This window comes from Heptranchias perlo, unplaced genomic scaffold, assembly GCF_035084215.1.
Source record: "Heptranchias perlo isolate sHepPer1 unplaced genomic scaffold, sHepPer1.hap1 HAP1_SCAFFOLD_445, whole genome shotgun sequence".
Lineage (NCBI taxonomy): Eukaryota > Metazoa > Chordata > Chondrichthyes > Hexanchiformes > Hexanchidae > Heptranchias > Heptranchias perlo.
Genome location: NW_027139459.1, coordinates 18,958 through 44,655, shown reverse-complemented (window position 1 = coordinate 44,655; position 25,698 = coordinate 18,958). Strand labels below are relative to the sequence as shown.

General features: G+C 45.9%; 4 non-coding genes across 4 annotated transcripts; 3 read left to right on the top strand and 1 right to left on the bottom strand.

The window, feature by feature from the left end:
- Positions 1-2,969: 2,969 nt before the first annotated feature.
- Positions 2,970-3,041, top strand: trnaw-cca (transfer RNA tryptophan (anticodon CCA)). The gene has a single exon. It is a non-coding gene; the product is annotated as a tRNA-Trp (tRNA).
- A 1,580-nt stretch (positions 3,042-4,621) lies between these two features.
- Positions 4,622-4,713, bottom strand: trnar-ucu (transfer RNA arginine (anticodon UCU)). The gene is given in 2 exon segments: positions 4,622-4,657; positions 4,677-4,713. It is a non-coding gene; the product is annotated as a tRNA-Arg (tRNA).
- Positions 4,714-7,375: 2,662 nt separating this feature from the next.
- Positions 7,376-7,448, top strand: trnar-acg (transfer RNA arginine (anticodon ACG)). The gene has a single exon. It is a non-coding gene; the product is annotated as a tRNA-Arg (tRNA).
- A 17,792-nt stretch (positions 7,449-25,240) lies between these two features.
- On the top strand, positions 25,241-25,312 carry trnaa-ugc (transfer RNA alanine (anticodon UGC)). Its single transcript has one exon. It is a non-coding gene; the product is annotated as a tRNA-Ala (tRNA).
- Positions 25,313-25,698: the final 386 nt, after the last annotated feature.

The following is a 25,698-nucleotide window of genomic DNA, read 5'->3' as shown; positions in this document are numbered from 1 at the left end:
ACAAAATGTCTTGTCATTCGTTCGCAGCAATTAAAAAAAAACACTTTACCCAATGGCTCAAAAGCTGAACTTGTTCCACACGGGAGCTGGGAAAGGCCTCTCGACATTTCAGCCGATCAACAATTGAAAGCTGAATAATTTCACCCGTTACACCGTGACACCAGGCAGCAGATTTGCCTCCCGAATTTTCCCTACACGACACTTCAAACCGATGAATCCCTGCTTCACGGAAAGAAGAATTGTGTGTTTGGTTCTTTAGATTTAAAGATGTCGTGCCGGCCGCTTTACCATTTCAGCTCTCGCCAATCGCCCCCTCTCCCTCCTATAAACAAATAAACTCTCACCTGCTATTGCAAGACGGGAGGCCCGAGGAGCCTCAGTGCCCACATGGGGACACGAAGACGTCGATGTGTTATGGAACCGGTTGTACCTTGAACTCCAGTCAAAATGTTTAGAAGGTTCAACTACTTTAGATGGCGCTGGAGCTCACAACCCCAGCATTTCTCGAGTGTATAATTATTGTAGAAATAACGCGCGCTGACCGATTGCTCCACTGGAGCCGCGCACGGTCTGTGTCCCCAGTGCTCCCATCAAACAGCTTCATCCTCGGTCTCTCAATTATCACTTCCTGATCTTTCCCACACAGAAGCCTCCAAACAAGAGGCGATTCGCTCAACATCCGCAGTGACCTTTAAAAGCCGTGAAATCTGAAACAAAACCCCAGACGATAAGAACGTTTAATGATATTATTATTATTAACTTAAGGACAATTATTTTCATGCTACTTTGAGGATTTCGGAAATTGGGCTGTCGGTGATTGGAGAGATGGGCGTTATTTCATTTGAAAACCGAGGCTCGGAACTTCCTGATGGAGAAGTGTGAGAGAAGATTGTGGTTAGTGGCAGTTGCCGGGGAGATCGAGAGGAGAGGGAGAAAAGTCAAAGTCACAGCTGTGACAGCTCAAGTGCTCTGCTTATCTGTAATATTTAGAAAGTAATGTGCAGCACAGGACAAACCAGTTTGGTATCGGTTATTAAAAATACTAAAAGTCCCGGGTTCAAAGGCGGGACTTTTAGTATTTTTAGTAAAGAGGGAACGGTTTTAACCGCCAGACCGAAATCATTCCCCATGAATCTGAAGCGTCTTGGGGAAAATGGCAGTGCGAACTGTTCTGTTCGTGTCATGACTTGAAAGACCCTCCAATTCCCGACAGTATCTTTGAACGAGTTGTGTAGACAAACCGCGATAGAAGCCGCTTTGCATTCGTCAAACGTGTTGGTGACGATATTGGGGGTGATCAGGGTCGATTTCAATTATTTGAAATCTCTCCATGTGACCCGAAGATTGACGGCAGAATCGAGTTTTTCCTGTAAGTCCTGAATTGAAGGGAAAGGCGCAACAAGCAGGTCGGAGAAATGAAGAGCAGAAACTGTGGGTGAAACTTGCACGAGTGAAAATCCCTGTATGTTGGAAGACTCAGTCCCCAGTGGTGGAGAGGATTGGGATTTCAAGCTGTCTCACAGCTCACACACACACCATTGGCTCATTTAATCACATTCAACAACTCGAATACATCAACACTTAATCTTCTGTACACAAGGAAATACAAACCTTTTCTCTGCAACTTGTCCGCATAATTTAAACATTTTAGCCCCGGTATCATTCTGGTGAATCTGCACTGCACCCCCTCCAAGGCCAATATATCCTCCCTGAGGTGCGGTGCCCAGTACTCATTTAGTACCTCAGGCCATGCCCACTGCCTCCATGAGTAGATCTCCTTTATGGTCCCTAATCGTCCCCGCCCCTCCTCTTACTACCCGTTTCCTGTTAACATGTCTGTTGAAGACTTTTTGATTCACTTTTATGTTTCCCGCTTCATCTTACTCTCTATCTCTCTTATTATCCAGGGAGCTCTGACTTTATTTGCCCGACCTTTCTACCTCGTTGGAATGTACCTTCTATGTACCCGAATCATCTTTTTAAATTACTGTCCAATTTTAGTTTTGCCTGACAATCTTTGATTCCAATTTACCGGGGCCAGATCTGTTCTCATCCCACTGAAATTGACTCTCCTCCAATTGAGTACATTTACTTTAGAGTGGACAGTGTCCATTTCCATAGCTATTCTAATCCTTATGATACTGATCGCTGCTCCCTAAATGCTCCCCCACTGACACTTGCTCCACTTGGCCCGCCTCATTCCCTTGAACCAAGTCCAGCAATGCCTCCTTCCTCAGTGGGCCAGAAACGGACTGGTCGAGAAAGTTATCCTGAACACATTTCAAAAATTCTTCCCCTTCTTTGCGCCTTATATTATTGTTATCTCAGTCTATATTAGGATAGTTGAAATCCCCTGTTATCACCACTCTATGGGTTATGCACCTCTCTATAATTTCCCTGAAAATTTGCTCCTCTGTATCCGTCCCACCAGCTGTTGGCCTATAGAATACACCAAGTAGTGTAATCGCACCTCTATTGTTCCTTAACTCGAACTCAGTCCCCAGGAGAAATTCCCTCCTTCCTGGGAACTTTTTGTTAAGCAGAAGTTAGCAGCAAAAAGTGTTCGTGGTGGAACTGAGAAATGTTTAAACAGCCGGCACCCTGTAAAACAGAGCTCCAAGTGTCGGTTTAAATAAAGTCCTGAACTGACAGAGCGGAGGGCAGATGAGGATTGAATTAAATCCCAATTCACTGAATCTAAACAAGGTTTAAATAAGTGAACCTGTCAGGAGTGGGATTCCTGAGCTTGTGTGTGAGCTGAAACTGGATCGGTCCCGTTCTGTAAAGACTGAATGGCAGGCGGCTCCCAGACAGGGCTCAGGCCGGGACTGGCAGCTCTCCGCTGGGAACGGCTGGATTGGAGAGCGGGGCTCCTGCGCTGTTGCTGCTGCTGCTTCCGCCTCTTCGAGTCCCTGTGGCGGTCGGTACCGATCTCCCTCCTATGGATCCGGCTCCAGGTGGGCGCTGTGGACCTCGTGGCGCAACGGTAGCGCGTCTGACTCCAGATCAGAAGGATGCGTGTTCGAATCACGTCGGGGTCATTGCATTTTCACAACGTTTCAGTGTCACTCTGTTTTATCGCGGGGCAGTCTTTCAGGGATGGTCTGTTCACTGTGTGTAAAATAATATTTATCACAGAATGAACACACCACAGAAGGAGGCCATTCAACCCATCAATCCCTTACCTGCCTTTTGTAAGACCAATCCCATTGGTCCCATTCCCCGTCCCTTTCCCCGGGGCCCTGCATTTTCCCCTTCAAGTATTTATCAAATTCCTTTTTGAAAGCCACGATTGAATCTGCTTCCACCGCCCTTTCAGGCAGCGCATTCCAGATCATAACCATTCGCTGCGTAAAAAAGATTTTCCTCATGTCGCCTTTGGTTCTTTTGCCAATCACCTCAAATCTGTGTCCTCTGGTTCTCGACACTTCCGCCAATGGGAACAGCTTCTCTTTATTAACTTTATCTAAACCCTTCATGACTTTGAACACTTCTATCAAATCTCCTCTGAACCTTCTCTGCTCGAAGGAGAACAACCCCAGCACGGGGTAAATGCGGTCAATTAGCACCAATTTATTTATTTGGGCATTAAACAAAGTGTGAGAGACTGGCGAGGCGTTGTGGGAACGGAGCTCACTGCTTTAAGACAATAAATCCAATCACTGTGTGGGCGCTGGGTTCAAATCTCACCACTGATAGAATTTCTGGCAATGTTCATTTTGATCTATTCGCAGAAAACCCGATTGTCGTGCGATGGAGCAGAGGATGTGAAAGAAGCTGAAAGTGGAAGTGCAGATATTAGTTTCATCACAGTGACTGGACACGTTTCCACAGGTTCGGGCCTCTCACCTGAATATTCTTTCCAGCAGAGTGGGACAGGTGATCAGAGTGACCGGGCTCCAGCGGCGCAATCGGTCAGTGCGCGGTCCTTATCTGACAGAACAGGGTCGGGAAATACCGAGGTTGTTAATTCGAGTCTCACCGAGATCAAACAATCCTTTTGCTTGTAAACATTTTGACCGGAGTTGAAGGTATAATTAGTTTGTTCCAAAATGCATCTACTTATTTGTATTGCCATGTGGTTCCTCCGGATTACGCTGTTGCAATAGCAGATGAGATGTTCAGTATTACTTGTTTACAGGGGGGACGCTGCGGTTTTGGAGACACAAACTATGATTTTGATCCATCTACAAATCGTGGGATTTAACTGGAGCTTTAAACCAGCGCCTTAGACCGCTCAGCCAGGATACTTTCCAACCTGCACTTCAGGAGCTAGTTTTACAGGAATAGAATTACTGCAAGCAAGAATTCTCCCCCTCCAGCACCAATGCTCACACGGCAGCAGGATGCATGTGTCCAGTTAGAAACCTGTCTGAAGGAACATTCAGTCTGACAGAGCCGGAAGTCCAGCAGATTGACTTTCGGTCTGAGCAGATGATGAGTCTCCTTCTGAGAGAGTTTCGCCAATCCAGCTCAGAGTGGATTAAGATTCATAAATCCGGGTGTGACTGGAGCCACTTGTGTAAGATGAAGTGTCGGGGGCAGTTTCACATCCTTGACGGACATTAATGATCCTGCTGCAAAATTTCACTTCCCAGCTCACGATCCGTGAACTAAAATCCAACTCTGGTGGGACTCGAACCCACAACCTTTGAATGTCCCCTCCGATTATTAAGTAGAAGTCCAACACGCTATCCATTGCGCCACAGAGTCAGTTATCGAGTTTGAAGGAGAGCGGGGATCCTGTGCTGTGGTTGAGGCGGTCAGGCTGCTCCTGCTTCCGCCTCTCACATTCCGAGAGCCGCGGCGGCAGTCTGCACCGATCGCCCTCCAATGGATCCGGCTCCAGCCGCTTGTTGTGGGCCTGGTGCAAGAACAGTCGCGTCTGACTCCACATCAGAAGGCTGCGTGTTTTGAACCAGGTTGAAATCACAACATTTTCACTGTGTCTCAGGGTCCTGCCGACTGATTTTAGATCGGGACAGTGTTTTAGCGATGGGATGTTCAGTGTTTGTGCAACAATATCAAAACTAATTTTGATACATTAATGAGCTTCTGTTCTGTTACTTTCTATTTACACCCTCTCCAGTTTTATGTAGAAACAGTTAACAATGTTTAAGGGATGTGGTGTGCAGTGTTTGTGGAATCAGTGTAATTAAATTTGATACTTTCATCTGTTCCTTCTCCAACCCAGACTCTTATCATTAGATTTGTACCTTCACCCTGTGTAAAATAGGTTACTCAGTGATAGAAATAAATCAGTAACAACCCCGAAACCTCAGCGGGTATATTTGTTCCAATACCTTGTGATGGTCTCGATTTCCATTCAAATTTTCAATCAGCAAATCCCAACGGGTGTTTTGGGTTTGACAAACTAAGTTAAGTACTTGACTGGTTCCTGGAAATGATCCAGTGGGGATTTCCTTACCGGTACAGATATAGAAATAAATACATTCCATCATTTCACAAATGACAGTTGCATAAATAAATATATCGTGATATCCAACATGGAAAAGCAGCTCTTCATGTTCATAAAAAAAATTCCACATTTTATTGTATTAATCCACTTACGTTTCAATGTAGAACATATATTCAGAGCATCCCTCTAAACTTAAAGAATGGTAAAACAATTGCGGATTTTACAAACACATAACACGCTATCGTATAAGTAAGATTAAGGCCAACTTTGTGAAAGTTGTATTCTAATTGTCTATATGTTGTTAAGAAAAATATTTCTAGTTGTACATCCCCAACTTAACGGAGAAACTAAGATAAAAACCAAAAGGATTTTTCAAAAACTATTTGGGGCGATATTCTCAGTTCCCCTTCTCCTTTCTTTAATTGTTACCTTTTGTTAATTGTTCATCTTGATCCGTTTGCTTCATTTTTTCCTCAGTCATTGATGGTGAATTTTCTATCCGTTAACGTTCTTAAATATTTGATTTGTTTGTTCCTTTCCTCTTGACTTGTGATTTGTTGACCTCCAGGTTAAAGTGTGAAACAGAAATGTGTTTATATTCAGGCGTGACTCTGAAGTATGAGACCGAGAGGTGATGCCGGATGTGTGACCGAGAGAACAACTGCTGGAGGCGGAACTGTCCGTAACCTAACATACCCCGTGTGGCATTGCTCATGGTGGGTCGGATGACAATGTTTTATATTGACTGAACGGCTATGTGTACAACACACAACGGATTTTAATGCTGCTTTAACTCCACAAAGTATAATCACCATAAATGACCAAAGTCTCAGATCAGTTAGAATTGAATTGCTGTTGGTGAGGGGAGTTTGTACATTGGAAGGAGTTTATATATTTACAGCTCCAGGGAAACCTGCAAACCTCCCTCGCCTGTAGGTGACGTCACCATGAGGTTTCGACCTTGCTTTGCGCTTCTGGTCTTCTGAAATGTGATTGAACCTGACCAAAAGTTTCCTATAATTAGTGAGGAAGGAAGGTATCAGTGTAAATGGGAGATAGAAACGTGGATATTTCACTGGGTACCATGGGAACCAGATACACTGCTCATTCCAGTTAATTGTCCAGCAGCAAACAGAAATCATTCTCTTCAACTGTACTCGCCCGAAGGAAAAGGAAACAAACAAAACTGCTCAGTTCTTTGTTTTAGCTTCTTCTGTTGGTTTACGTTCACTCACCGAGAAAGTGACAGAGAGACTGAGAGATTGGATTGGCTTTTTTCACTTTATAATCTATTATACTTTGTACTTATTCTTAGAGACGGTTCCATCCCAACAATCCTGTGCCTGACCTTCTCATTGATACTCAGATGTGTTCAAAATGAGTTTCAACCAATTTTACAAAAGCTGAACAGCGAAAACTGCTCTGAAACGAGCTTCGCTTTGCAACTTTTAATAGAGATTCGGTTGCTGGTTGTAAGTAAAGAAGTTTGTACAATCAGCCCTCGAGAGCAATATCCTCAAAAGGTGTTTCGGACACATTGTATGAGAGGTCCGCCTGTACAGTGCAGGAACATTTACATACTGCAGATCTGGAATCCTTTCTTTGTTGGCTCCGGAACTAATACAAATACCGCTCTGTGTTATTTTGTTGCTTAATTCACAAATTGGGTAAATATCACAGAGGAGGCTGAAGACAAAAAATGCCCCGACCAAACGGGCACTTTGAGCAGCTCAGCCACGGAGCCAAATCAAACTGCAAATTCACCACCTCCTCTCACTGATACCTGTCAGATACCCGCCACTGTCTGGTGGAGTTTGAGGCCGTTTGGTACATTTCTATATCTCTTGTTTATTTCGCTGTGTTCACCGACACTGTCTGTATCTCTCACTGTGTTTATCTCTCTGTGTCAATCTTTGGGTTGATTCTGAATGAAAAATGAAATCAAACAGATCAGTTGGGCCAGTGGCGCAATGGATAACGCGTCTGACTACGGATCAGAAGATTGTAGGTTCGACTCCTACCTGGCTCGGATTTATGCAATTTTCCCTCTGACACTGGGGAGCGAAGAATCAAATTTCATAATAAAATATTGTTTATGGTGAATCAGCGAAGAAAACATTCCATTTCAATGATTTCCGTTCAGTTATGTACAGAATGAAACTGTGACTACAACGTGTTTCGAACACGCCGCCTTTTAAGTTGATGTCCGGCTCGCTAACATTACAGCACGAGGTGTGGGCACCGCACTGATAACCTTCATGTGTATCCGGGCCTTTCAGACACTTCGTGTGACACAAGAGCTTTCCAATCCCCGCCAGCTCCTGGACACCGAGACTTCCGTTCGAAGCAGCATTCACCGCCAGGACCGCTATTCCGCTCCCTTTGCCGGTCTGCATAAAATCTGATGCTAAAATTACAAAGTAGGACGGACAGTATCTGGAAAACAGTTCAACTTTCAGTGTTCAGACTTTGGTGAGAGCTGTGAACAGGACTTTGGGTGAATATAAATTGGGTGTGGATTAGGAGTTAGCTGTTCTGTTATGAACTGTGGGTGTGTATATATGAGTGTGATGTTTATATATGAACTGTGGGTGTGTAGATATGAGTGTGATGTTTATATATGAACTGTGGGTGTGTATATATGAATGCGATGTTTATATATGAACTGTGGGTGTGTATATATGAGTGTGATGTTTATATATGAACTGTGGGGTGTATATATGAGTGCGATGTTTATATATGAACTGTGGGTGTGTATATATGAGTGCGATGTTTATATATGAACTGTGGGTGTGTATATATGAGTGTGATGTTTATATATGAACTGTGGGGTGTATATATGAGTGCGATGTTTATATATGAACTGTGGGGTGTATATATGAGTGTGATGTTTATATATGAACTGTGGGTGTGTATATATGAGTGCGATGTTTATATATGAACTGTGGGTGTGTATATATGAGTGTGATGTTTATATATGAACTGTGGGTGTGTATATATGAGTGCGATGTTTATATATGAACTGTGGGGTGTATATATGAGTGTGATGTTTATATATGAACTGTGGGTGTGTATATATGAGTGCGATGTTTATATATGAACTGTGGGGTGTATCTCTGAGTGCGATGTTTATACATGAAGTGCGGATTGACCGGGAGGGGCAATTCCTCCTGGGGTTATATTTTCTTCCAACATAAGGACACAAAGTTCAATTTGCAGTGGGACGGTAATCGCTCAGTTGGGAGGGCGTTGGACTAAAGATCTAAAGATCTCGGGTTTCACAAGTTTGAGTTATTTAGTTTCTGCCTCTTTGAATCCCAGAATCATAGAATGGTGACAGCACGGAAGGAGGCCATTCGGCACGTCGAGTCCGTGCCGGCCCTCTGCAAGAGCAATCCAGCTTGTCACACCCCCCTCCCCCAGTTTACCCGTCGCCCTGCATTTTTTTTCCCTTCAAGTACTTATCCAATTCCCTTTTGAAAGCCACGATTGAATCTGCCTACAGCACTCACTCAGGCAGTGAATTCCAGATCTTAACCACTCGCTGTGTAAAAGCGTTTTTCCTCATGTTGACTTTGATTCTTTTGCAATCACCATAAATCTTTGTCCTCTGGTTCTTGACCCTTCCGCCCATGGGAGCAGTTTCTCTCAATCCACTCTGTCTAGAATCTTCATGTTTTTAAAAACATCGACGAAATATCCTCTCAACATTCTCTGCTCTAAGGAGAACAACCCCAGCTTCTCCAGTCTATCCACGTAACTGAAGTCCCTCATTCCTGGAACCTTTCCAATAAATCTGTTCTGCACCTTCTCAAAGGCCTTCACATCCTTCCTAAAGTGCGGTGCCAAGAACTGGACACAATACTGCAGTTGTGGCCGAACCAGTGTTTTATAAAGGTTCATCATAACTTCCTTCCTTATGTACTCTATGCCTCTATTTGTAAAGCCCGCGATCCTGTATGCTTCTTTAACCGCTTTCTCAATCTGCCCGGCCATCTTTAAAGATTTGTTCACATGAACCCCCAGATTTCTCGGTTCCTGCAGCTCCTTTCGAATTGTGCCCTTCAGTTTATTTCGCCTCTCCTCGTTCTTCCACCAAAATGTATCGCTTCGCACTTCTTTGCGTTAAATTTCATCTGCCATGTTTCTGCCCATTCCACCAACCTGTCTTTGTCCTGTCACTCTCCTCCTCACTGTTGTTGGACTGGAAAAATACGCTTGTGAACACAGATCAAAAACCTCCAGCCTCCCCTCACCTAACCTGATATATATATAATAAAGAATGATTAGCCACTCCTATCCTCACAAAAATTCGATAGTTCAATCGCACATGTCGCATTTAGGTAGCAGCAAAGCATGATGGGATACTTGACCATTATGGGAGCAGTTCGTAACCCACACTGTAAGAGCTGACAAAGGCAGGTTTGTTGGATTTATGGCCACCCCCTCGATTATCTCCAGAGCACACTAAGGAATGTTTACTCTAGGACATTGTTTATCCGAACTAACTCACTTGGGATGATTAAGGGAGGAACGATGGATATCTCCAAGGTCACCCCAGCACAAAAGGGAGTGAGGGATGAGCTGCTCAGGACTTGTGAAGATCCCCGCCCAGTCTCAATATCTGGGACTTAAGTGTTTACTGATAAGGGTCCTCCTCAGGAATGTGAGATGTTTAATATCATGGGACGACCCAAGGTAGCCCCTGACAAGTGAGTGGCAGACTATACCACCCAATGAAACCCACTGTAGTTATGTAAACATGTACCCTCACCGTTCACAGCAGGTGGGTGTTGCTTATTGAAAGGTATAAACATGCTTGTAGTGCTGATGTTCCTTTGAGAGTTAGTCACGAGCTTGAGGAAGCTGCCACTCTCCCTTTGTGCACAAAGTTTTCTAATAAACTTTAACTTTGTCAGCAGTTCCGTCTCCGTCTGGTTTTGCTCCAAAAATTCGAGTCTAACAGTTGGTGTCAGAAGTGGGATACTGCGCTGCAGGTCGGCTAACGGATCCTGTATTGGAGGGTACGTGGTATAGTGAAACAGGATAGCCCTGTACTCCAGATGGGGGGTGCCCCTGTATAAAGCCCTCGAGGGTGAGGCCGGTAGCCTATGGTAGGGGCTCGGCTCATCATTGGAGACAGGATTGGCAGTGGCACTTGCCGCAGTATTAAAATTATCCACGTAGTAAAATTCCTCACGGAGACCACGGATTGACGGAATTGACTAGACCTGTAGGTATATAAGATATAGTGTAAGTGTTTGTTTGCTTAGAGTATAAGTTTATGCCGCTATTCCGATACAGTATAAGGTTGGATTTTGAGAGTCACGTGGTGATCGACACGGACAAGGGTGGTGGTTTATCTCAAACACCGAGCCTGAGCCTGAATTAAGAGGACCAAGTCCCACGTGACGGCCAGGATTAAGTAGGCGAAGGGAACGACAACCACCACAGGATCGTGATCCGGGGACCAGTGAGTGTGTATAAATTAGAGTATAAGGTGATACGTTTGTGCCGATTAAAGTATAAGATTAGAGTAAAATAAATGAAAGTATAAGATAGAGCATAAGGATATACGTAATGATTGACATGAGTAACGAGGGGAAACCCCTTCCTCCGGACGTCCCGGCTCTGCCCACCAGTGTCTCTGTTGTAAAACGAGTCCAAGAGGCTAATTTAAAATATCAAAGTGAAATGATCAGGAACGGATGGAAGGAAACGAGTCCAGTAGTCGATCAAATAGAGTGGTGGGCGGGACACAAGGCTGCTAAACAAATTAATTATGGTACCGTTCTGCTCGCTGGTTGGGCAGATCAGACAGGATATTTAATCGTGGACAAATGGGGGAGACCGTCTTCTCTCCAGGACTTTTTGAGATCTGTACAAGAGGTTAAAGTTCGAGTTTTCAGTCTGTTGGATCTGGAAGCGCCAGCAACGGAGGAGTTAGACGATTTAAAGGTTTGGGGGGGAATTGTTAAGGCAATGGAGGCTTAGCAGCACAAAACGCCGCAGACCGAGGGCCTGCCCGAATACAACCGTATCTGCCCTTCGGCACCGGTACAACCTGGAAATGGGGAGCCGAAGTCCATGGCCCCTGTCCGAGTAAACCCAGCCGGAGGGGCAGCAAATGGGGAAATGGGAGGCATGGGCATAATGGGGGAATCTCAGCCTTTTACACCACAGGAGAGATCCAGCCTGATCCTTCTCATTACTGACCTGAAGCGATATAATCCCAATGTCGATGTATGGGCAAAGATACAAAGCGCCGCCCGACATTTTAATCTGTCCATGTAGGACATAAAATATATAATTGAGGTTAAGTGCCCCTCCGCTGTCCATGGGGCGTTGCCCCCTTGGGATTTGCAGGTCCCAGCTACTATGGTCGAGTATGACACCCAATTTGAAGCTCTAAAGACCTGGGTTCAAGATGGATTGGGTAACAGCACTGCCACCTGGACAGAACTCACGGCCCCACGACAAAACCCGGGGGAAGACCCCAGTGCGTATATTGACCGGATAATTGAACGGTATGAACATTGGGGACTGAATATACAGATCCATCCTTGGATTAGATGAATTTCACATGTATTAGTCGTAGTGCAGTTTGTTGTAATGTGCTTCTTGATTTTCATGGCATGTAATAAATGTAAGCAGAGGATGAAGGGTTTGGCAAAGCTAGTAAAACAGAGCCTGGGTGAGAATGTCCCCATTGTCTCTGTGATTTCAACTAAGAAAACATCTTAATGGTACCGGGACTAGCACCCGCTGGGGTAAGGTGCATGTAAAAGGGGAGACAATCATAGTTTGATCGGATTATCAGATGCTCTGCCTCTCTTCCACCCGGACTGGTGGCCAACACGAAGGGAACCTGGTTAAGATGAGGTCCAGCATCTTGCATATGTAAATATCCAGGGGGTGCCTAGGTGCTTGCAAGAGGGCAACACTGAGCGGGGCATACCTATGGGCAACCATGGGTGACGGATAAAGGTTGGCTATCTTGGGCTTAGCCAAGAGCCCAAGGGATAAAATTTGGATTAAGGGCTGTAAAGGGGTGGGCCCCAATTCACCGGTATAAAACGGTCTGAAAGGTACCATTCAGTCTAGTTAGGCTGGAAACAAAACACAAAGCACCATGGGATACTTGACTATGTTAGCCCTTTTCAAACTAACATGGATAGGTTTAGCTGACCAAGGACATTCCCAGCTTACTTGAAAAATGTTTAGAAGGAGTCTGTTCCTGAGAAGAGATAAGAGTACAAAGGCGGATTGATGAAACATCTGCTGATGGCATGGGAAAGAAGTCAGTTTGGCTGCATAACTCAATAAAACTTTGTATTCCAGCAGACTATGTTCCCACTGAAGATCCCTCCCTATGGTGATAACAAGGGTAAGAGATAGCTCAAGAATGCGAAGTTAGAGTGAAGCTTCTGCAGCCCATAAGCTTCTCACAGGGAGGTATTCGAGTTCAAAGGGCAGGCCTAGTAGTTGATTGATTAACCCTATAAACCAATGATGTGTCAATATTACCATGTATACACCCCCATTAGTAATTAGTGGGTGTTGTCTAATAAACTGTATAAACTAAGTTGTATTGTCACTTTTCCCTCGAGAACGAGGTCTCCAGCTGGGGTGGCTGAGACTGTTCTCCTGTGTACACTCGTAATAAACTATTGATCTGGGTAACACCTGAGTCTGTTAGTTCTGTTTTACCTTCCGGATTTTCCTCGCTTACGGTTTGGTGTCAGAAGAGGGCTCCTCGGGTTGGTACTAATAATACCCGGTGATGGCACCCGGGGAAGGGAGTTCCCCTAATCCCTGAAAGAAAACCTTTCAGCTCTCTTGTTTTTCCAGGACCAAGGTCAGAAGATCGAGTCAATTGTTTCGGGTGTTACGTATCTCTCTCTCTTCCTTACAGGTACACGGGCCGGCCCCGGTACTGTCACCACTACCGGACATATCGACTGTCCAACGCTCCGTGCTATTGGTCACCCAGACTGGAATATAACCAACCTCGTCCCGGGACACGCCTCTTAAATTTTGAGCTCACGTCATTTATTTTTCTCTTCCTCCTTCTCCTCCTCTCTATTTCTTTCCCCCTTTTCCCAGGTCTATCGGACCCCTCTCCCCCTACCCCGGCTCAGCATTGGTCCCTGAACCTGAGACAGTAACGACTTGAACACCATGAAATGGTCTGTATCAGGGACGATAGGATTGTTGGGACTGCTGGTTGAAAGACATACTTGCTCTCGAGACAGTACAAAGAAGGTTCACTCGGTTAATCTCGGGGATGAGGGGGTGGACATATGAGGAGAGGTTGAGTAGATTGGGACTCTACTCATTGGAGTTCAGAAGAATGAGAGGCGATCTTATTGAAACATCTCAGATTGTGAAGGGGCTTGATCGGGTGGATGCGGTAAGGATGTTCCCAAGGATGGGTGAAACTAGAACTAGGGGGCATAATCTTAGAATAAGGGGCTGCTCTTTCAAAACTAAGATGAGGAGAAACTTCTTCACTCAGAGGGTAGTAGGTCTGTGGAATTTGCTGCCCCAGGAAGCTGTGGAAGCTACATCATTAAATAAATTTAAAACAGAAATAGACAGTTTCCTCGAAGTAAAGGGAATTAGGGGTTACGGGGAGCAGGCAGGAAATTGGACATGAATTTAAATTTGAGGTTAGGATCAGATCAGCCATGATCTTATTGAATGGCGGAGCAGGCTCGAGGGGCCGATTGGCCTACTCCTGCTCCTATTTCTTATGTTCTTAAAGCTGCTGACTCGGAGTTGGGATGGTGTAGGGATGGGTTTGGTACACACACAGGCTATATGGATGATAACCGAGGCGGGGTGGGTATGCGTTAGTTGTGATACCGGGGAGCGGAGGGCCATGTGCTGCCAAAACAATCAAGGGATTTGGCATCCCTCCTGTACCCCCACCAGGGTTGAGTGTTAAGAATACGGAAAAATAGAGGAGCTTAACGGTCCTACCCCACCCAAGTGGAGTGCAAACCGGATGGGGGAGGGCTTCTGGGTCTGGTTCTGGTCATCCCAGTCCTGACCCCGGAGACTCGGGGGCGAGAGGTGTATCGGGTGCAGAATATTGGTGTAATAAAAGACGGCATGCCTGTATCTCATCACAATGTGTTACCTTTTGCAGTGATAATAAACGAAAATTTGGTCGGAACCAAATTGGAAGGATGTGTCACTCGACATGCCATCATAGTCTGTCCACAGACGATCAGCCGAAGCCCACAAGCCCAATGCGGATTTAACAACACTGATCTGGAAATTAACTGCACCATGGAGGCACTGGACCCCGACACAAAACCCACTCAAGTGGCTTACGCTGGAAAAGGCAAATATTGTGTGACGACTCATTTAATCTCGTTCGAGTCGGCCTACTTAATGTGTGCCAGCCCCAGTCCAGAGTTTAGCTTCACCCCGGAAATTCCCGTACGAATTGGACACGAGGAGCTGGTGGACATACACCAGGACAACACGACCTTTCTTCAAGTGTCTGAAGACATTAGGAACGACGTATGGAACTACATCAACACGATTGGATATCCAATACCTCCATTGCCCGAACACCTGAGACAGTTACGAGAGAAGGTTGAACATTCCCAGCAGGTGTATTATACCATGGAACAGGGGAGCAAGGAGTTGAGGAAAGACATAGACGCGATCAAGGTGACCATGTGGACTGGGGACTAAATGGACAGATTCACCCATGGATCCGACTAATTTCCCATCTTTTGGTCATGGTGCAGTTAATACTGGTCTCTATTCTGCTATGTATGGCATGTAAGAAATGTAAACGGGCTGAGGCAAAACATCTGGCTGGACAGGAGGTTAAAACAGCTGGTGTATGCGCCCCTCCCCCACCCGTGATTCAGACAATTTCAGCCACTTGTGGGAAAAATCAAGTGTGTGGGTGAGGAGAGCAGCAGGAGATTGAATCGGGAATGGTTTTAATGTAAATGACTAATTACCCTCTTTTGATGCAGACCCGGTGCCTCGACGGGCGGCCGCCTCGACAGGACTCATGTCGGATCATATGTGACCAATAGAGGATCCCCCTGGAATAGCCAGTGGGCTGGAGAGGGGAGAGGGGGAGTACATTATGTTGATTATTAGACAAAACCTCAGTCACTTGCGCTCTTGCTTTTCCCTGAATAATCCAATGTCCAGGTTTGGAGGGGGGACTGTTGGACTGGAAAATAGGCTTGTGAACAGAAATCGAAAACCTCCAGCCCCCCCCCTCACCTAACCTGATATATATATATATATATATATTAAAGAATGATTAGCCACTCCTATCCTCACACACACAAGTAGTTAAATCGCACATGCAGCATTTAGGTAGCAGCAAAGCATGATGGGATACTTGACCATTATGGGAGCAGTTCGTAACCCACACTGTAAAAGCTGACAAAGGCAGGTTTGTTGGATTTGTGTCCACCACCTCGCTTATCTCCAGAACACACTCGGGAATGTTTATCCAAGGCCGAAAGCCGACATTGTTTATCCGAACGAGCTCACTTCGGATGATTAAGGGAGGAGCGGTGGATATCTCCAATGTTACCCCAGCTCAAAAGGGAGTCAGATAGGAAGCAGCTGCTCAGGGCTTTGTGAAGACCCTTTGTGTCGTTTCAATGTCTGGGACTTGTGTTTATTGATAAAGGTCCTCCTCAGGAATGTGAGATGTTTAAAGTCATGGGACGACCCAAGGTAGCACCTGACAAGTGAGTGGCAGACTATACCACCCAATGAAACCCTCTGTAGTTGCATAGACCTGTACCACATTATACAGCAGGTGGGTGTTGCTTATTGAAAGGTATAAACATGCTTGTAGTGCTGACGTTCCTTTGAGAGTTAGTCACGAGCTTGAGGAAGCTGCCACTCTCCCTTTGTGCACAAGGTTTTCTCATAAACTTTAACTTGGTCAGCAGTTCCGTCTCCGTCTGGTTTTGCTCCAAAAATTCGAGTCTAATAAGGCTGAGGATTAATTTAATTGAGGTGTACAAATTTATGTGTGGCCGAGATAGGCTGGATAGGAAGGACCGATTTCCCTGAGCAGAGAGGTCAATAAACAAGGGGCAGGGCATAGATTTAAAGTGATTGGTGGAAGGATTATTGAGGAGCTGAGGAAAAGATTTTTCATCCAGAGGCTGGTAGGTGTCTGGAACTCACTGCCTGAAAGGGTGGTAGAGGCAGAAACCCTCAACTCATTTAAAAGGCACCCGGATATGCACCTGAAGTGCCGTGACCGACAAGGCTATGGACCAAGTGCTGGAAAGTGGGATTAGACTGGGTGGCTCATTTTCGGTTGGCGCGGACACGATGGGATGAATGGCCTCCTTCTGTGCTGTAAATTTTCTATGATTCTATTATTCTAATTAACAGTAAGCAGGGTAGTTCAGGGATCATGAGAACACTACTGAAGAAAAGTAACTGCTGGGAACCAAGCAATGTGTCCTTGTAAACCACACATTAGGGAAGATCCAGCTCCAGTGATAGAGATGGATCACAACAGGGTATAAAAGTGAGGGGATACTGAAGTAAGGGGCAGTTGGGACTGGAGACACCGGAGATCAAGCTCAGGGAGTCCGTGGTTCCATCCAGAGGGCTGATCTCGTCTACACGGGGGATTTGCATGTTTACTCTGGTATGGGAGAGGAAAGAGAATTTGCTCATATATTTCTTAATGAGATATTAAAGTTGCTGACTCTCAGACTTGTTAATTAATAAGACAATGCATTATTTAGAACCTTCCATCCCTAAGTCTCTCTGCTGCTCTACTTTTAAACTTTCACCATTTAGTTTACATTTCATCTCATTTTTCTTCCTCTCAAAATGCAAAACGTCACATTTCTCTGCATTAAATTTCACCTGGCCCATTTACTCACCCGTGGACGTCACAATGAAGTCACTGACTCCTCTTCACAGTTCCCCACGCTGCCAATTTTGGCGTCATCTAGAAATCTTCACCTTGTGTCCCACATACCCAAGCTCAGATCATTCTCTATATTGTGGTTAGTAATGGTCCCAACACTGACCCTGGGGCACACCACTGTTTACATCCCTCCAGCCTGGAGAACATCCATTAACCACGACTCTCTGTTTTCTGCCCTTTACACAACTTCCTATCCACACTGCCTCATTCCTTTTAATACGGTAAGTACTAATTTTATCAACAAGCCTCCTGTCCGGCATCTTACCAAACACCCTTTCACAATCAATGGACACAACATCCACTGCATTCCCTTCATCAGTGGACTTGAGTTATCTCAAATGATCCATGTTGGCTGTTCTTAATGAATAGGTTTTTCGAACAAATGTTGAAATGTTTGCTCCACCTCATCTGGTTTGATCTGTTTCAAGACGCAACAGAAAGGTCGAGTTGTCTCCTGGAGTTTAAGATAAATTAGGTTTTAAAAATTATGTTTCAGACAATGAGGGACATCTGGGCTTCGACCCGCCCATTCGGTGCCGCAACTCCCACCCCTCACACACTCCGATGAGTTGGAGGACCAACTCACCCCTCAGCCGCCCACCCCTCCAGTCAATTTCCGCTCCTCCTTTTGGTCCGGAACTCTCCTTTATCACCAGGGCGGGATTAGTGGTGAGACTGACATCCTGAGGTGCAGTTCGAAAATAAACCTTAATTGAACCCGTCAGTTGCAACATTTAATAAAACGAAATTAATAAAAGTTACCGTAAAAATATTTCGTGGAGTTCGCCAAAGTGGTGGAGCGTCTGCGCTGTGTGTTTGTGCCGATTTAAATGACACGAAGAGCTGGGGTTTCAATTTGTTTTATTTTCCTTGGTCCAAACGCGCTCTCCCTGCTTCCAATGTCTTTGTTTTTCGGCCTGGTATTAAGATCATCAATGGCGGCTGCAGCTCCCAGCATGCAGCGCGGTTCAGATTGTGCCCTATCTGAATCAGTGGAGCCCAGTGCGCAGGCGCAGTAGTGACTCATTATCGGTCAGTGTGTCCTGAGCATGCGCGGCCAGTCGAGGCTGCGGGAGGAGCGCGTTCGGTGCAGGTCAGAGGATCGGAGCAAGAGGCTCAATAAACCCCGGGGCCCGGGTCCGGGCTCAGGCCCAGGCTCAGGCTTTACAAACCCCGAGTGCGGCCCCAGACCCGAATATAAAACAGTGAACATTATCCCCCCCTCACTACCCGCCGGGAAATGAAGGGGAAATGGGGATCGGTCAGGGAGCGTCTGTAAATGAAGGAGAAATGGTGATCGGTCAGGGAGTGTCTGTAAATGAAGGAGAAATGGGGATCGGTCAGGGAGCGTCTGTAAATGAAGGAGAAATGGTGATGGATCAGGGAGCGTCTGTAAATGAAGGACAAATGGTGATCGTTCAGGGAGCGTCTGTAAATGAAGGAGAAATGGTGATCGGTCAGGGAGCGTCTGTAAATGAAGGAGAAATGGTGATCGGTCAGGGAGCGTCTGTAAATGAAGGAGAAATGGTGATGAATCAGGGAGCGTCTGTAAATGAAGGACAAATGATGATCGGTCAGGGAGCGTCTGTAAATGAAGGAGAAATGCTGTTGGTTCAGGGAGCGTCTGTAAATGAAGGAGAAATGTTGATCGGTAGGGGAGCGTCTGTCAATGAAGGAGAAATGGTGATCGGTCAGGGAGCGTCTGTAAATGAAGGAGAAATGATGATCGGTCAGGGAGCATCTGTAAATGAAGGAGAAATGCTGATGGATCAGGGAGCATCTGTAAATGAAGGAGAACTGGTGATCGGTCAGGGAGCGTCTGTAAATGAAGGAGAAATGGTGACCGGTCAGAGAGCGTCTGTAAATGGTGTAGAAGTGTTCATCGGTCAGGGAGCGTCTATAAACGACAAAGAAATGGTGATCGGTCAGGGAGCGTCTGTAAATGAAGGAGAAATGGTGATCGGTCAGAGAGCAACTGTAAATGGAGGCGAAGTATTGATCGGTCAGCGAACATCTGTAAATGAAGGACAAACGGTGATTGGTCGGGGAAGGTTTGTAATGAAGGAGAATTGATGATCGGTCAGCGAGCATCTGCAAATGAATGAGGAATGGTAATTGGTCAGGAAGCGTCTGTAAATGAATGAGGAATAGTGATCGGTCAGGGAACGTTTGTAAATGAAGGAGAAATGGTGATCGGTCAGGGAACGTCTGTAAATGAAGGTCAGGGAACGTCTGTAAATGAAGGCGAAATAGTGATCGGTCAGGGAGCATCTGTAAATGAAGGAGAAATAGTGATCAGTCAGGGAGCGTCTGTAAATGAAGGTGAAATGGTGATCGGTCAGGGAAGGTTTTTAAATGAAGGAGAATTGATGATCGACCAGCGAGTGTCCACAAATGAATGAGGAATGTTAATCGGTCAGAGAGCGTCTGTAAATGAATGACGAATGGTGACGGTCAGGGAGCATCTGTCAATGAAGAGAAAATGTTGATCAGTCAGGGAACGTCTGTAAATGAAGAGGAAATGGTGATCGGTCAAAAAGCGTCTGCAAATGATGAAGAAATGGTGATCAGTCAGACAGCGTCAGTAAATGAAGGACAAATAGTGATCTCTATACCTTTAGTCATCCAGGGAGTTTTAGCTTTGGATGCTTTTCCTTTCCTCCTCGTGGGAACCTGTCCACTCTGTACCCAAACCAACTCCTCCTTGAAGGCCTCCCACTGTTCAATTACTGTTCTGCCTGCCAATTTTTGATTCCAATCCACCTGGACAAGATCCCTTTTTAACTCACTGGAATTAGCCCTCCTCCAGTTAAGAATTTTCACATTTGACTGTCCCCTGTCCTTTTCCATAACTGTTCTAAACCTAATGAGATTATGATCACTGCTGCCCCACTGAAACATGCTCCACCTGCCCCACTTCATTCTCCACACTGAGCCCACTGCTGTTCTCACTCTCTCACACACACTCACTTTCTCTCACACACTCACTCTCTCTCACACACTCACTCACTCTCTCTCACACACTCACTCCCTCTCACACACTCACTCTCTCTCACACACTCACTCTTTCACTCATGGTTTCGGGCCACTGAACGATGATGTGATGGGTTTGGATTTCAGCACAGGGAGGAGGGAGATTGTGTGGGACGGGGATTTATATATTTGGAGGAACAAGAGAGGAAAGAATGTTCCATAGAAACTAGAATTGTCTGTTCTGAATTTCTATCCTGTACTTACAGTAATGATTTTTCTGAACTCCTTTTGCAGGGTATTAGAAGGAGAGAATTTGGAGAGGAAAACTCAAATCAAAAATCACGTCCAATCTGACAGAGTCACTCGATTCATCAGAACCTGAATATCATCGGCCTTTGAATGTGGAAGGAGAAATGTTTGTCTGTTCTGTCTGTGGGAGAAGATTTCAAACATCAGTGTGAGTGGAAAAGCACCGAGACACACACACTCAAGTGAGAGTGTTCCAGTGCACTGACTGTGGAAAGAGCTTTAACCAGTTACACAGCCAGAAAAAACATCGCACCATTCACAGCGGGGAGACACCGTACACGTGTTCTGTGTGTGGACGAGGCTTCAACTGATCGTCCAACCTGGAGAGACACAAGGACACCCGGACCACGGAGAAACCGTGGAAATGTGGGGACTGTGGGAAGGGATTCAATTACCCTTCAGAGCTGGAAACTCATCGACGCAGTCACACTGGGGAGAGGCCGTTCACCTGCTCCGTGTGTGGGAAGGGATTTACTCGGTCATCACACATGCTGAAACACCAGCGAGTTCACACTGAGGAGAGGCCGTTCTCCTGCTCCATGTGTGGGAAGGGATTTACTCAGTCTTCCAACCTGCTGACACACCAGCTTGTTCACTCCGATGAGAGACCTTTTAAATGCTCTCACTGTGAGAAGAACTTTAAAAGCAGAAAGGAACTGTTAAGACATCAACGCAGTGACACTGGGGAGAGGCCGTTCACCTGCTCCGTGTGTAAGAAGAGATTCACTCAGTCTTCCACCCTGCTGAGACACCAGCAACTTCACTCCGATGAGAGACCTTTTAAATGTTCTGACTGTGAGAAGAGGTTTAAAAGCAAAAGGAATCTGCTGACACACCAACGCACTCACACTGGGGAGAGGCCGCTCACCTGCTCCGTGTGAGGGAAGGGATTCACTATTTCATCCAAACTGCTGACACACCAACTTGTTCACACTGGGGAGAGACCTTTTTAATGTTCTGACTGTGAGAAGACCTGTAAAAGCAGATACCAACTATGGAGACATCGACGCATTCACACTGGGGAGAGGCCGTTCACCTGCTCCATGTGCAGGAAGAGATTTACTCGGTCATCACACCTTCTATCACACCAGCGAGTTCACTCTGATAAGAGACCTTTAAAATGTTCTGACTGTGGGAAGAGATATAAAAACAACAGGAATCTACTGAGACACCAACGTACTCACCCTGGGGAGAGACTTTTTAAATGTTCTCACTGTGAGAAGGGCTTTAAAAGCACAAATGAACTGCTGACACATCAACTCACGCCCATTGGGGAGAGACTGTTCACCTGCTCCGTGTGTGGGAAGGGATTCACTCAGTCATCACACGTGCTGAGACTCCAGCGAGTTCACATATGACTGCAGGGGTTGGATTGTGCTGTTAATCCCATCCAGGACTGAACCATGTTCATTCTGACAGTTGAGGTTTGTTTCTGCTGATGTTAATAACCCCTATAACTGGGCTGGAGTTTAATATTCTGGATATCTGTTCAATAAATCAGCTTCATTTTTAACACTTTATTGTAGATTTTGGTCTTTCCCATCTGAGTGTTTAGCATCACCTGACTGGAGCTCAGAAAGGACAATCTGGGGGGAGGATCGTCCGGTGGGAACAGAACTTCAGCCTGGACACAGTCCTTCAGGGCCACACTGAGAGGGGCAAACGGCACTTTGGTCTTTATCGTCTCTCTTCACTGACAGCAAAATCTCCGTGTGGGTTAATCTTGAGGCGTGTAAGAAATGTGCCCCAGCCGCTCTCTTCCATGGTTCAGAGCTTCTCGGAACGGAACAGAAGCCTCCTGTACAACGGTGTTTAGAGACAGGAAGAACAATGTGTAATGATTAACCCATTAACAGATAGAATTTAGTATAATTATAATCAATAGTAGAAGTAGAACAAAATGTACTGTGAATCTATGTATCTATAAATGTAAACTGTACTGTGTATCAATATAGAATGAAACATGTAACGTGTGTTCAATAAGAAAGTGCTGGTGGGCCGAGAAGGATGCATGATGGTTATTATAGTCAAGTTTGCAGTTAAAACTAAAAGGATGCTGACAACAGTAAAGTGGGAATGAACAGACCTAAGGGAGGAATGTGCTGTAATAGCATAATGTCTAAAAGACATGTAGATAAAGGGACTGAAGGTTCATTAAATCAAGGAGTCACTCAGGCTCAGGCCTCTCTATCTCGAGCCTCCACAAGCCAGTGAGCAGAAGTCTGTTTATACAAACGGTTCTGTGAAGACTCGCAATGTAAACTCTAAATAAGGTTCTGTTAAGTCTGTAACAACAAGGCACGGATGGGACCAGGAGTTATGCTTGGAATGTAACTTCTGAAGGTTGAGAGACATGAATAATGGTCAGGCTGAGAGATGTGGATGTGAGAGTGAACTGCTCATAAACTGAAAAAGGGAATAAGAAGAGACCTCAAAAGCTGAGGAAGGCGCACAAGATTCTGGCAAGGAAGAAGAGAACTTTTCAGTCAACAGATCACAGCAAGAGAGAGAGAGAGAGAGACCGCACTGTCGTCACTTGGAGGGATAGAGAGAGAGAGAGAGAGAGACCGCACCGTAGTCACTTGGAGGGAGAGAGAGAGAGAGAGAGACCGCACCGTTGTCACTTGGAGGGACAGAGAGAGAGAGAGAGAGACCGCACCGTAGTCACTTGGAGGGACAGAGAGAGAGAGAGACCGCACCGTAGTCACTTGGAGGGACAGAGAGAGAGAGAGAGAGACCGCACCGTAGTCACTTGGAGGGACAGAGAGAGAGAGAGAGAGAGACCGCACCGTAGTCACTTGGAGGGACAGAGAGAGAGAGAGAGACCGCACCGTAGTCACTTGGAGGGATAGAGAGAGAGAGAGAGACCGCACTGTAGTCACTTGGAGGGATAGAGAGAGAGAGAGAGAGAGACCGCACCGTAGTCACTTGGAGGGATAGAGAGAGAGAGAGACCGCACTGTAGTCACTTGGAGGGATAGAGAGAGAGAGAGAGAGAGAGACCGCACCACAGTCACTTGGAGGGAGAGAGAGAGAGAGAGAGAGACCGCACCGTAGTCACTTGGAGGGACAGAGAGAGAGAGAGACCGCACCGTAGTCACTTGGAGGGATAGAGAGAGAGAGACCGCAGCGTAGTCACTTGGAGGGATAGAGAGAGAGAGAGAGAGAGACCGCACCATAGTCACTTGGAGGGACAGAGAGAGAGACCGCACCGTAGTCACTTGGAGGGATAGAGAGAGAGAGAGAGACCGCACCGTAGTCACTTGGAGGGATAGAGAGAGAGAGAGAGACCGCACCATAGTCACTTGGAGGGACAGAGAGAGAGACCGCACCGTAGTCACTTGGAGGGATAGAGAGAGAGAGAGAGACCGCACCATAGTCACTTGGAGGGACAGAGAGAGAGAGAGAGAGAGACCGCACTGTAGTCACTTGGAGGGACAGAGAGAGAGAGAGAGACCGCACCGTAGTCACTTGGAGGGACACTCCTGAGGTTTCAAGGAACACTCACTATTTCTCTTTGTTCAGTATTACCTTTTTGCACTAATTGTGATGTGATTAATAAATCGGTTTTGCCTTTAACCTTAATACCAGTACCAGTGGTGATCTTGTTGTTGTCAGGAACCAGTCCTTAGATTGGATTAGATTATAATCCTGAAAATAGTGGTTTAAATCCTACAATTGGCGACCACGAAGGGACTATTTCTGACAACAGCTAAAACCTGGTGGGGGATAGTTACATAATATAAATTGATTATTTCTCCATTAAAATGCAGTGAGTGGGGGATAGTTACATAATATAAATTGATTATTTCTCCAGTAAAATGCAGTGAGTGGGGGATAGTTACATAATATAAATTGATTATTTCTCCAGTAAAATGCAGTGAGTGGGGGATAGTTACATAATATAAATTGATTATTTCTCCAGTAAAATGCAGTGAGCGGAGTGCACACCCACCACGGGTGGCCTCATGAAATGAGGACAATCAGTTCTTCTTTCCTTGGTGAGAGGTTTCTTTAATCTGGGGATTTAGTTCAGTGATGGAGCGCATGTTTTACATGTGTTGAGGTCCTGGGTTCAACTCTCAGCATCTTCCAAAATAATTTTTCACCTGAATTACCCACGGAAAGTTGAATGACACTTTTTGAGCTCAGCGAGTTCCAACTTCTGAGGCTCCACAAGCATTAAATTGTCCCGGAGCGGGACTTCATCTCACGGTCCCCTCAACAGCTCAACTCAAAGCAGCCGCCGACTGAGGGGAATGTGTGACGGTGCAATATCGAGCGAGCAGTCCCAGCTCTTGTTCCTGTTTGACGCTCTGTCATTCTTCCATCTCACTTTATGATTCAGAGGTTGGATTTCAGCCTTGTCACTGACCATTAGCGATTGTGTTTTTTTATTTCCGCAGACTTTTATTTGGAAAGTTCAAAGTAGAGGAGCAGAAACCCCGTGAACTGAAGCAGAGGTTGAACATTGTGAACACGCGGGACCGCTGGGCATCTCGATATCCTGGAGAGACGGAGCAGAAAGCTCACGGCTTCACTTCTAAAGTGTCTGCTTGTTTATTTCTCAGGTTCCTTTTGCTCCGTGGGGATGTAGCTCAGTGGAAGAGCGCATGCTTTGCATGTATGAGGTCCCGGGTTCAATCCCCGGCATCTCCAAACAAGTTACATTTCAAATTTTGGATTCAACTGTGAGAATATCATCTGAGACTCGCCTCACATTTCCACACAAGGAGAGACAAGAGTTTCTTCACCTCGCGAAAAACCGAACGCTCCGCACAGAATATAATTCAATGGGAGAGCGCCCACGGTGTTTCAATGGCTCCCATCTCATGGTTGAACAGCTTGCCCAGTGATCGATTATTTCCAGTTTCACAGATTGGGGGGAAGCAGCGGACCGGCGTTCCGACCACAAAGAGGGAAGAATAGTCTGGATGTTGGGAGCTTCTTCTTTTCCCAGAGAGGACTGAGCATCTGGAATGTATTCCCGGCTGGTGTGGTGGGTGCTGACCCTCTCTGGTGCGGTGGGTGCTGACCCTCTCTGG